We start from the raw sequence: 12,369 nt of genomic DNA, 5'->3' as shown, positions 1-12,369 counted from the left end.
CAATAACCATCTACAAGGCAGAAATTGTCTTTGTACATTTTTAAAAAACATTGTCCTTTTGTTCTGTTTTCCTTCCAATCTCTCTTTTTTTTTAGGACTTCAGAGTAGCCTTGTGGTTTGCATTGTAGGAAAGTGATGAGTGGAAGATGAGAAGCAGACCTGAATGTCTTTAAAGTTTGCATGGATCCTGTATATCATGCTCTTAAAGAGCAACTGTAGTTTGTCATGGCCTGTCCACATTGGGATCAGAACTGTGCTAGCTCTAAGCTTGTTGAAACACAGGAGAGGACTAGCAGAGTTCTCTCATGGCATCCCTAACCAGAGTACACTGGATTTTTTGTCTGAGAATTGGAACCATGGAGCCATGTTCAAAAACACACTACATACTATATAGGAGGCTAGCCTATAGCATTGTTTAGCTATTATGGTTTTCCTTAATAAATAAATAACATGGCCCCAGATAGAGCCCTGCTAGCAACAATCACATTTAAATATGCTTCTAGCCAATATGGTTTGACTCCAGTTCTGTGGCTAGTGAGGCTGGCTGGAAAACAAGAATTCTGTTTCAAGAAAAATTTTGAGGTTTCAGAATTTGTTTTTGTTCTGTGGTGGAATGAAAATGAGATCTTTGGAAAGTTTTCATGAAAAAACGAGAGAGAAATGCCCTCCAGAATATCCAGTAGCCTGGTGGTTAGGATACTCACTTTTCTAGCTCAATTAATATTCAATAATTTATATAAAGTGGAACTGCTCCAAAACAAAAAAGAGAGATTGACTCTGTATCCCAGTTAGGGCACTTGCTTGGGCTGTCAGAGACCTAAGTTCAAGTCCATGCTCTGAATCAGGCAGAGCAGGGACTTGAACTTGGGTTTCCCACAGTCTAGGTGTGTTTCCTAACCAGGCTATTGGCTGTTTGGGTTGGGTGTTTCTGTGGCTCTCTGGTTTTGACCAAAAATTCTGTCCTGGACCAGAGAATCATTTTGACAACCTGGCATTTTCTGATGAAAGAATGCCTCAGTTTCCCATCTGTAAAATGAGGATAATAGTACTTCCTTTCTCTCCCTTTGTAAGCTCTTTTGGGGCAAAGAGATGCATACCATGTATACATACAGGGCCTAGCACAAGGGTTCCCTTGTCTCAACTGGGGCCTGTAGGTGGTACTATGATACCAATAACTAATAAGTGAGCAGCTACACATTTTTGGTTCATATCTCTATTTTCACCTCCTCACCTTTATGTCTGTGTCAACAACAGGAGTTGGTGCAGAGCAAATCTTGTATTTTACCAAAGATGTACCAGAACCAAAACTTAGGGTCTGAATGCCTCATAAACTTTGGGAAAGTTGAGATCTGGATCCAAACTTTTAGACTTGGATCTTATTTCTCTGGTACTTAGTGTTTAAACAATGTAGCATGTGACATGTTGCAGTTATTATAGATGCTGTTCTGGCTTTCTTAGCTTCCATACTCTCATTATACAAAGGGAATGAACTTGAACAGCGGAACTGGAATCCCTATTCATTCTCCAGGTATTCCCAGGTGTTCCGTCACCTGTCTGAAGAGAGGTTTTTGTCCTTAATATTTATTCACCTGGTAATATCACAGCAAGCTGACTCCAAAGTGAGTCATGGTTAAACCTCTTTTCAGGCATCTCTGTAGGGGAAATTTTATCTTGCTTCTGGGGTAAATACATAATTCTGGTACCACTGAACACAAAAGTAGCATGATAAATCTTTCTTCTGCTGTGTAATTGTTGATATTACTTAAAATAGCAAACATATAACCATCTGAGGATTCAGGAACATGTATTATTGTACGCAAGATATTTGAGAAGTTTTAGTTTTCTAGTCATTACATTGCTGAATTTGATCTGTCCTCAGCCCTGTTCCCCACACTAAATATCTCTCCCTCTTAATCCTTTGAAGCTTTAATGATCCCGTTATGTTTCTGACACTTTAGAATTCTACTCCAAGCAAAGTTGTTTCTGCAAACCCAGTTCATTGAATGAAAATGGGTGCTAGATGTTCATGGTGGAACTTGCTGACTCTGAGTGCTACAGGTTTTCACAGCAGGACCAGTTAAAATTCTACAGTTGTAACTCTCCGCATTGATTAAGGTACTATTATTTATCCTCTTCTAAATGTAGGAAGATACCATAGTTTCTGCAGGTACTTGGAGCAGGGAATATTGAGATTTTAGTAGCCATTACTGTAATATAGCTAACAAATGGTTATCTTGAAAAAGAAGTTAAGAACTTGCAAGTCAAATGGAGGGTATTGTGAGGAGTTGTGCCCCCTGTACCAGTCAAGGGTGTTGTCTCTAGAAATTCCTCCATAGCAGTGTTTTAGATTTACCCATAATGCTTTGCACTTATCTAGTGCTTTTTCATCCAAGAATTTCAAAGTGCTTTACAGAGGCAGATAAGTGTTATCCCCATTTCACACATATGGGGAAACTGAGACACAGAGAGCAGAAGTGACTTGGTAACACAGCTGAGGCAGTGGCATAGAGATCCCAACTCTTGTAATAAGCCTTACTTCTAACTATTCTAACACGGTCTCCTTCATCTACACAGGTCATTCTCATTTCTCCTGACCACCTTGCATTGCTTCCTCACAGCCAGTCTGCACTGCAAGTGCATATGCTACTAAACACTTGCCACAGATTTCCTCTATTGACCCCTTAAATAATCCAATGTCTGCCCAGCTGTCCCCTACCTTTCACTCTGATTTTACTGCAGTTCCTGGACCCTTCCTCTCTGCTCTTTCACATGCTTAGAGTCCCCTTCCCATGTGCTCTTCTTTCCTGAAAGTGTGTGGGGTTTTTTTTGGGGGGGAGGGGGGCAGGAGGGTTAAAATGTGTCTTTTGAGCTGTCTTGTCCTCAGAGTTATTCATTTCTTATTAGCACATGCCTGGAGCCAACGACATTAGGATTAGTAGTGAGATGAGACAACTGTTGTACAAGGGGTGGGTGGGATGGAGAGAGGTGGAAAATTCCATTCTAAAAGGTATCTCATCAAGAAGAGTCTTCCAATGATGGATGGAGAACTGTGGGGATGGTGGGAGGCAGTTGAAGGCAGCAAGGAGTTATTCTCTCATTACTTCTTCCTTACAAGATAGAATAATTGACACTGATGTTTGTGCTTCAGACTTGGCTCATCACTTGTTATGGGACACAGGCCACCCTTGTGGACTGGGGCATCTCAAGAGTTATTAGAGTCCTAAGACAGCAGTGTGTGCTGTCACCTCCCATTCCAGCAGGGGTGGGTTTGCCTTTTTTTTTCCTAATTAGCAAGGAATCCAAAAGTTAAAGTGCCCACATTTTTGTGCTATACTGTACATAAAGGTTTTGCATTAAACAGTCTCAGTTGCATAGTACTAGAAACATGAGGGCAATAGGAATTTATTAAGCTTGCCCTTAACTTGTGCATTTCCTAACTTTCTGGTATTTATATTGTGATGGATGTTAATGTTTCATTTATATATATTTCTTGTGTTTTATTTCTTTGGATGGCCTCTTCAGAGAAGAGGAAAGAAAATCTCAACCCTTGTCTTTTAAGTCCTGACTCTTCCTTCTGTATTCAGGATCACACTCTCACACTCACTCACTCACACTCTCTCTCTCTCTCTCTCTCTCTCTCTCTGGAGTCCCCTCCATGTATCCAGAACTGAGCCCTGACCTAGTCAAAGTTCCAGCAGTGAAGGTCTCAAACTTTGTTCTGTGTGCGCTTCAGACACTCAACAGACTTTGGTGTGTGTGTGTACACCCCTAAGGATTTAGGTGCCTAACCCAAATCTGAACATTTTGACCACGGTTTGTGTGTGTGTATTAATATACATATATAATATATTATAAACTCAACACTTCAACACCTACACTCTCCCAAAGTACATGGTTGTTTAGATATAGGGGTCAGGTGAGGATTGTTCTAAGTACCATGTTTTTCTTTACATTGCCATACAAACAAGTGTCAAGCTGAGGAGGGGCCAGGTCATGATAAATCGGCAGAGACAATTAACTTCTATCTAACTCCTTTTTGTGTTTAAGAATTTATGAGAAACTGACAAGCAAAACAGGGACAAATGTAGGAGTTAGAACACAAGCTGGTTGCTAACCATTGTCTTAAATGGGCATGAGTCATTGTTAGAGCTCAGTTAGACTACAGACTAACAAACCAAACCTAGTATGTCATAGACTAAGAGGTCTCAATTTGTGAGTAACATTGATAATTTAGCCTTCCCCTTCCCTCACCTGCTTGTTTCATCCACCTACGCTTCCTTGTTGCTAACCACAACTGTAAACTCTCTTTAGGGCTCTTTGTACAGTAGGTAACATAATAGGGTCCTGATGTCTCGTTGTGGCCTCCAGTTGCTAGTGTAATACAAATAACATGTTTAATTAATTAAAAATTACTGTTTACAAAGGAACCAGATTAATAAATTTTAAATAGTTGAAAAAAATTAGAAGCAAAGGAGAGAGAATTTAGAATATGTCAGATCAGAAATACATATCTGCTGTAGCTGTGTTGTAATGTGGCTGAATTTTAAAAGGGAGTTGATCATTTTGACTAGTAATGAAGTATGTAACAAGCAACAAGATACAAGTAAGGAGAATCCAATATAGTACTTCAATAAATAAACTGACTACCCCAGTGATCAAGAAGGAATCATTTTCCTTGCTTACATTTTTAGCTTGGAGCCTGCTTGTTGTTTTCCTTGCATGGAGGACTTTTGCCTTACTCTGAATTTTCAGGTATTTGGCCACTTTCAGAGGCAGAATGAGAGAAAATGGATTTGTGACCTGATTCAGTGTATCAAAATCCTCTGTACCTATATCTTATGACTCCAACCTACATTGTCCACCTTTTCATTTCATGTAGTAGTGTATTGTCCTACTGTTCAGCCCAGTCCTTGATTTAAGATCCATTCATACAGGATACAGCCTCAGCTTCTCAAGCAACTTTGTGTCCTGAAAACAAAACAATTACCAGGGATCCTCCAACTAACCACTGGCTGTGTTTTTCAAGGACCGGAATTGCAGGCTCTTCTCATAAGAAGTCCAGAGTAACATCAGAAGGCTAGCTAATACAATAATAATTTTAAAAATACCAGCACAGTTGGGAATAGGTCATCTTTGGTTCTCCTTTCCTGCAGCAGAAAGGACATCGCTAATTGCAAGATTTTTCAAAAGAGCTCAGCAGTTTGAACAAAAATTTTTTTTTTGAAGGTCGGACTCTTATTTAAATGCCTAAATGGGATTCAAGATCTCAATAGTGAGTGCTGAGCACATGGAAATCTGCCCTTAGAGGGCTCAGAATTTTTAGGGTGCCAGTTGTAAATGGTTTCAGTGGGAAATGCTAGCAATGCAGTCACTCCAATCAATAATCATTAGTAACCTGTTGCTTCCCTAGCATTTTGCAGCTCTAGTTGTCTACCTGTTCTGCCTGCACAATAGAGTGAACCTGGTCCCTGAATGAACCATTCAGTGCTGAATGATGTCCTTGCTGTAGCCTCAAAGCAGGTAAAAAGAGGTCCCCTAATGCATCTACCTTACTATTAGCCTTTTAGGATATCTGAAAAATCCTCTGAGGGTCTGTGTTCTGCTCCCTTTAGATCTGCTTCAGACTTCACTCTCAAGGTAACGCTTTTAAGAATAATGGAGTTTAATACATTCTAATGCTAGACTTGACATTAGCTTTACACACTTTGGCCCTGATTCAGCAAGGTACTTGAGCATGTGCTAAGCATGTGAGTAATCCCAAGGACGATTGCAAGTTGAAGTCAATGGAGCTATGCTAAAAGTAGGTGTGTGTTTAAATAACTTGCAGCATCAGGGCCTTTATCCTGTTTTGTCTGCAGTGACATAGAGACAAATTAAAGCGAAGAAGATCAAAAACCCAACTTGTGCTTGAGCCTGCTAAAGGAGCTGAGCTATTCCTTTCTATCTCTCACTTTCATCATTTTCACTAGCTTTTGATCAGGCTAAGGAGCAGCAGTTGCCAGCACTGTCCTCTTTTTGGAAAGCAAAACAAAAACAAAAGCCCACCCACCAACCCTGTGCATCAGCAGAAGCAATGTCATTTACATTAAAACAGCAAAAAACATTGCAAGCAATGTGAGAATGTGCACACCTTTCCTGGAATCTCTCATGATCAAATTACCCATTGCACTTGTGTGCAGTTAGTGTCAGAGGGAGAAGGGGCCCTTCATGACTGTTTGCTGAGCTGCAGTTTACAGTTATGTAATATTTTGTTTCAGGAGCGAGGTCGATGGGAAGCAGTGCCGAGGATGTCTCTACTCTTGGTGAAAACCACAAGGGAAAAAAATCTCATTAGCTCTTGGCCAGGGGACGATATGCAGCCAGAGCACTCTATGTACACACAGCACGTTCCCCATTATACAGTACAGCTTGTAATTGCTGAATGCTTCTAGGCTGATGTTGAAAGCCTGCCAAGCTGTCAATCACAATCTAAAGTGTAAAACAGTGAGTAACCTTTATCCAATCTAGTTCAGCACAAGAGCCGCAGAAAAGCTATTTGTATGTTCAAGCAAAGCTATTGAGAAAGGTAGAGAAAGGCTCAGTAGGTTTGAGTCATCTAGAGCTCTCACGAAACGTAGATTTAAATCCTGACTGATCATCCTGTAGTTAGATTCTTACTTTCTTTGTGTGCTCTAATACATTTCAGAAGTGTTTTGTTTGTCACCCCTCCCCGAATCCAAATTTTGACTGGCTTGGTTCTGGTAGAATTTTGAGAGGAAGTAATGGAAACTGTTAGTTGTAACTTTTATGTTTATAAGTGAGCTTACTGGAGTTCACATACAATAATATGCCTATAATTTAAATTCCCCTTTTTGCAGAAAACCACAGAATTTCCAGAAACGATGGGATTTCTCATTTATAGCAGCATATATTGTATACTCCCCAGAACTAACTATAATCCTTATTATACTGTGAAATGTCGAGCAGAAAACAATATCTGTACAAAAGGTAGCTTTTTGAGCTTATTTTTTTAAGTGTGTGTGACAAGGAAGGTGCAGTAATTTGCCTTTTCATCACTGTTTATTTTAGGCTTGGAAAGCCCCTGTGAGTGAAGAAGAGTCAGTCTGGCAGAAGATTGGAATATTGAGCGTAATACAGATCTGTCAGTCTATCATCACTTGAAGAAAGAATATCGTTTAGGAGCAGCGAGTGCTCAGACTCTTCCCTCTGCGGCCTTTCCATCTCACCACAATAACTCTTGGTTTTTTTCACTCACTCACTCACTCACTCTGTTTTTTAGTTTCCTTTCCCTGACATGTCTCTGTCTGTCCTTAGATTGTAAGCTCCTGGGGCCAGGGTGTTCCCTTCTTGAATGTCTGCGAAGTGCCTAGTGCATTTGGGTACTACTGCAAACAAATAAAAATTAATAATTTAAGCCATGTATTGACATTGTACTAGCCCAGTCACATATGAGTGGACCTTACGTGACAAATATTCTGAGGTCAAGCTGTCATTTTGAGCTCAGCAGCTGCCTGAGCAGGAAATTGAATTGCAAACTCATGGTGTTTCTTTGCACTCATTTTCCCCTGCCTTGGGAGTTGGGGTTTTCCTTCCCCTCCAAATGGATTGCAAACCTCTTCATCTGTCATGTTTCAACATCCTTTGAGAGCCCGGATATTTAAGCCAGAGGCTCAGTATTTCGGTGCTACTTCCCCATCCTCCTATGGCAGTATAGCTCCATATGGAGTGATGATGTCCCAGTCTCCCTAGCAGCAGCTATCCATAACTCACCCACCTCAGAGGCTTTGTGTGTGGAGGGGCAGTCCATAAGAATTAAGTTTGACAAGGTCAGTATTAATTCCCACACTGGCTTGGAGGAGCAGACTCCCACAGCAAATTGCATTTCCTGACTCCTTCCATTTTCCTCCCATCTGTGCCTCATAACACAAGCGCACGCATGCACACACAGACCAAACCAGGTGGAGAGTGAACACAGAGTTTCTGTTCCTGCTGCCTTTATTGCTTTTTGTGTTCCCTAAGTGAATGAACATCATTTTGGATTCTAGTTATGGTGCAAATACTCATGTTTTTCAATTAATATTTTCTGTCTAAGATTATGCCTTCATATTCATTATTTCAACAAACATTCTTGCTACTAAACCCATGCACATAAATATTCATGGATAGTGAACACACATAGTGCCTGAACATAGGCAAAGCTCATTCAATTTTTTATTTCAACAAATATTGTGACTGTTTTATTATATTTGTCCAACTTTAGCTTTAGCTGGGCATTCAGACATCGAGTCTTCAGCTGGGGCAAATAAGCGTAAGCTCCCTTGAAGTCAATAGATCTATGCCAATTTAACTAGTTGAGAATAGCTATAAACACTGTCAGTTTGCACAACCAAAGACTTGTCTTGAACAGTAGATCCCAAATCAATGGACATGGTCAGTACTTGCCTTTATTTTGGTAGGTCTTACTTAGATGAAAGAGTTTTGTTGGTGGTACACAACTTCCAGACATCCTGACTTCACATCCATTCAAGGTCAGCTAACACAGACAAAGCTTTACACATCACTTTTTTGACTGGGGGCTTAGCAAGAGGATGGGCTTTAGTTTGCGTCTCAAGAATTCAAGACGTTTTGCAGGTTAATATGTGACATTTTTTACAAGCTCTCTGCCATCTACAACCATGAAGCCTTAATGTTCCACCTTTCCTGCAGGAAGGGAATGTCTTTATAGCTCAATGTTATTCACTTCCCTTAATACAAGTGGAATTTTGAAGGCTTTGGGATTCTAAATTCTAATGGGAAACCCAACTTTAAAAAAAACAGAACTTTTAAAATTGTAATGAAGATAAAATATCTTTGTCAGAAAATAGCTTATTTCTGGCTGTCTTTTCAAACACCACCACATTCTACAAAACAGGACCTGATCCTGCAATGCAGTGAGCACAGATAGAGCCCTAGCCCAAGCAAAGCTCTGCTGAAGTCACTGAGACACACTGAGATAGTGGGCAGCACAGATCTCAACACAGGGCCAGGGCTAAGGTTCCTCTTTCCTTTTGTCCTTTTTTAATGTTCCCTTTTTATTTATTATTTGTTCATCCCCATTTCCCTCCTCTGTCCTTTCTTCCATGCCCTTCTCTCTCCTAGATGCAGGAGAGCACAGCAACAAGAGTGTGGCAGAAAAGGGCAGGTAGGTAAGTGCTTGGGACCAAACCTCATGGGGGTCTTAGTGAACTTGGGGGGAAAAAACTTCCATTAGTACAACATAGGCACTAGGACTGTACTTCTAAATGGAGCAAACCTGGGAAACCAGGATGTCTGGTCACAAGATCTAGAGAGCAGTTGGCTTGAACATGTGACTAGCAACCCTCTGACTAATGGAAAGCAAGAATAGTTATGAATGGAGAACTATCTGTGATGCTGACAAATGGGCTGTGCACAGAATTTTGTGTGGGGGTTGTCTCATAGGCTGGAATTCATGCATGTATTGTCTTTATGGCAGCAGCTCTGTTTTGATTAGAACAAGTGTGGGGGAAGTCCTTTGTACTTGCAGACTGGGTTTATTAATGTGTGATGATTTATATGATAGAGGCAGGCGCCATGTTCACTGTAAAACTGTTCTCCAGAAGAACCTGAGATCGCATGGTAAATAAGTGGTTTCTGGGCAGATTATTTGTACTGAATTACACTTAATTAGAAGGAATGCTTTACTGCAGCTTAATCCAAAGATCCCAGGTCCTGCAGAATCCCATCCTGGCCTCTCTACGCTCCACAAGGACTGCAAGTGCAGTTTAAAGTTACGATCAAATACATTTCAGCTGACAGAATTTGGCCATTAGTATTGTCAGCACCCACAAAACCAGATTTGGCTTTTAGAAACAAAGCTAGCCTCTGCCTGCTATCTGAATTCTCCTTTTCAGTCTCAAGTCCTCTCTTTATGAAGTTCAGGGTGATTAAAATACAGCAGTGGTTCTCAAACCTCTTCAGAGGGCAGTCACCTCTTATGAGGAAGGCTTTCTCAAAGACAACCAGACCTTCCAGTCAGACTCTGATTTTCAGTCACACTGTCTTCTTCTTCCCCCGCCCTTCTCCCATGATCTTTGTCCTCAGTTTCCCACCCACACAAAATTAATTCCCCTTCCCTTTCACTCACTGATCTTGTTTCCAACAAATTCAGTCACATCGCCTTACACCCAGACAAATAAGATCATTTTCTTGCCAACAGTCAAAATTAGTTCTCCTCAACCCCTTCCCTTACTCCATTTCTCCTCTAGGCTGCCTGGCTGCTGCCTGAGGCATCTTACAGGGCTCAGCCTCCTCCCTCCCTCTGCCTGCTTCAGCAACCTTTTCCTGGCTGTAGTTCCATTTGGTTCCCAGCTCAATCTTTCTCCCCCCATCTCCTATGCCATTCATGGCTCCAGAGCAGCCTCCTTTGTCCCCAGTCTGAACTTCATCCTCTTTCTGCCCCTCCCCTCAGAATCATTGTGTAAGTCTGCTTCCCCGACATAATTCCTATCCCTATTCTCACTACTCTGGTGGCTCCCTCCAATAGCAGTGGCATCTTCAACTGTCTTCCTCTGGTGGCAGTGGTTCTCTCCTGAGGTGTTATCTCCATGTAGTGGAGGTGGCTCCTGTTACTCGTTCTCAGTGGCAAATCTAAGCCTTTCCTAGATGTTCCCACTGGAAGCAGCAACACCATGCCACAGTGACTCTGGCAAAGGCTCCATCAGATCTCAGTACCAACTCCCATATGTTGGCCATTTCCTCCTGTTGGAAAAAGTTGAATCCTGCAAAGCCAAATAAAGAGGTTGGGCAGCATTCAATCCATACAGTACAAAATGTTTCATACAATTAAAAAAAAAAAATAGAAATTGTACTCTTTCTCCTATGTGCCAAGTAGTTTAAAATGACAATAAGAGTCCTATGGTGTGTTTTGTTTAAATATGGAAGTAATTTAATATGTACATAAAGAACAAAACCAGAGGTAACATATTAATGTCAAAAGTGATGCAAGGCAATTTTATTGACCGGCAACCAGTGACGCATTTAACTAAGCCTGAAATGTATCCATTCTAACTGTACTACACTAGTATAATGTTTGTTTCAGAAAATATTAATTTGTGTACATCATCCATGACGACCTAAGTTTTATACAGAACAACAGATGAACATGTTTTTTTTTCCCCCTAAATCTCAGCCATAATAATAGATGAATGAGATGCACATCTGAGCTACCTGCCGGAGCTAATGGACCTGATCCCCAGGACCAGCCATTTAGTGCTTGGTGCATTGTAGTTTCATATCTAATTTGCTGCACACTATTGCCTAAAGGTCTCTTCCAATATGGTTGCTTGCCAGATTTCTCCCACTCAACTGTGTTTTTATTATTATTTTATTTTATTTTATTTTTCCCCAGATTAATTACCTTTCATTTTTAGAAGTTGCATCGAGTTCTGTTATTTCCTGCCCAGGTTTCTAATCTCTTTAGGCACTGTTGTAGTATTATTCCCCAGTCTTGATTGGTATCTGCATCTCCTTCCAATTTAATTTCATCTGCAGATTTCAGTATTGTGTTACATGCTCCCTGTTATATAGATCATTGATAGTCTTTCCTTTTTTAAAATTTTTTGTTTTTCTTCCATCTCCCAATACCTCCCTAATTGGCCACAACTTTTCAAATATAATTATTTCTGACCAGTAGCACTATCCCTATTCTTCTTTTCTTATATATCTCTATTTACGTTTCAACTATGAGAATCATCCCACCATCTCCATTATATGCACTGGATAATATCAGTCCATTAGTAAGGCTACTTTCTCATCTAGCTTGCATTTGTGTAAAGACATTTTAGCTTTTCCTTCCTGATGTTTTAGGAACCAGTCCCATCTTCTGCTTTATTTGTATGTTGGAAATACATACCAGATCTTTTGAGTTAGGCAAAAGTTTCCTTTTTCTGAAAACATGTGGTTTAAAGGCCAATTAACAAGTCTTGCCATCTTTAAACCTAGGTGGTGAGTTCACCTTCTATTTAAATGTAGACCATCTAATCCAAACAGGTTTTTAAAACAGAAGTTGTTCTGATGCTGTATGTTTGTCTCCTAGCACTTCTCTCTTCTTTACCAACCCACCACGCAGCTGGTCTTCAGTGATCATACCTCTCCTTTCTTTGCTTGCACAAGAAGCACTTCCTCCTTCACTTCTCTTCCCAGATCCCTGAAGTGAAGCAGTGTCACAGCAAGTCTGTCTTTCTTGGTATCAGTTGTTCCCACATAGACCATATGACATTCCTGGTATACTTTAGACAGCACCCTTATTATAGTATTTTCAGAATCATCACTCAACATTACTTTTCTTCCCAGTGACTCCCTTTCACACTG

The 12,369-nt window shown here is 40.6% G+C and overlaps 1 protein-coding gene across 18 annotated transcripts in view; it reads left to right on the top strand.

Moving 5' to 3' along the window:
* The window catches only part of TBCK (TBC1 domain containing kinase), a 281,017-nt gene that overhangs the window by 203,023 nt on the left and 65,625 nt on the right, over positions 1-12,369 (top strand). For 12 of the 18 annotated variants that reach the window (XR_012158526.1, XR_012158524.1, XR_012158515.1 and 9 more), the window contains 4 exons: positions 1,959-2,115; positions 5,411-5,520; positions 6,258-6,483; positions 7,069-9,181. The gene's annotated coding sequence lies outside the window, so the exon portion shown is untranslated. Of the gene's footprint in view, positions 1-1,958; positions 2,116-5,410; positions 5,521-6,257; positions 6,484-6,857; positions 9,186-12,369 lie in introns of all 18 variants that reach the window. The other 6 variants (XR_012158516.1, XR_012158511.1, XR_012158517.1 and 3 more) reach the window with 5 other exon arrangements.

This window comes from Lepidochelys kempii, chromosome 4 (assembly GCF_965140265.1).
Source record: "Lepidochelys kempii isolate rLepKem1 chromosome 4, rLepKem1.hap2, whole genome shotgun sequence".
NCBI lineage: Eukaryota > Metazoa > Chordata > Testudines > Cheloniidae > Lepidochelys > Lepidochelys kempii.
Note: the sequence above shows the minus strand (reverse complement) of the source record. Positions and strands in the feature narration are given on the sequence as shown.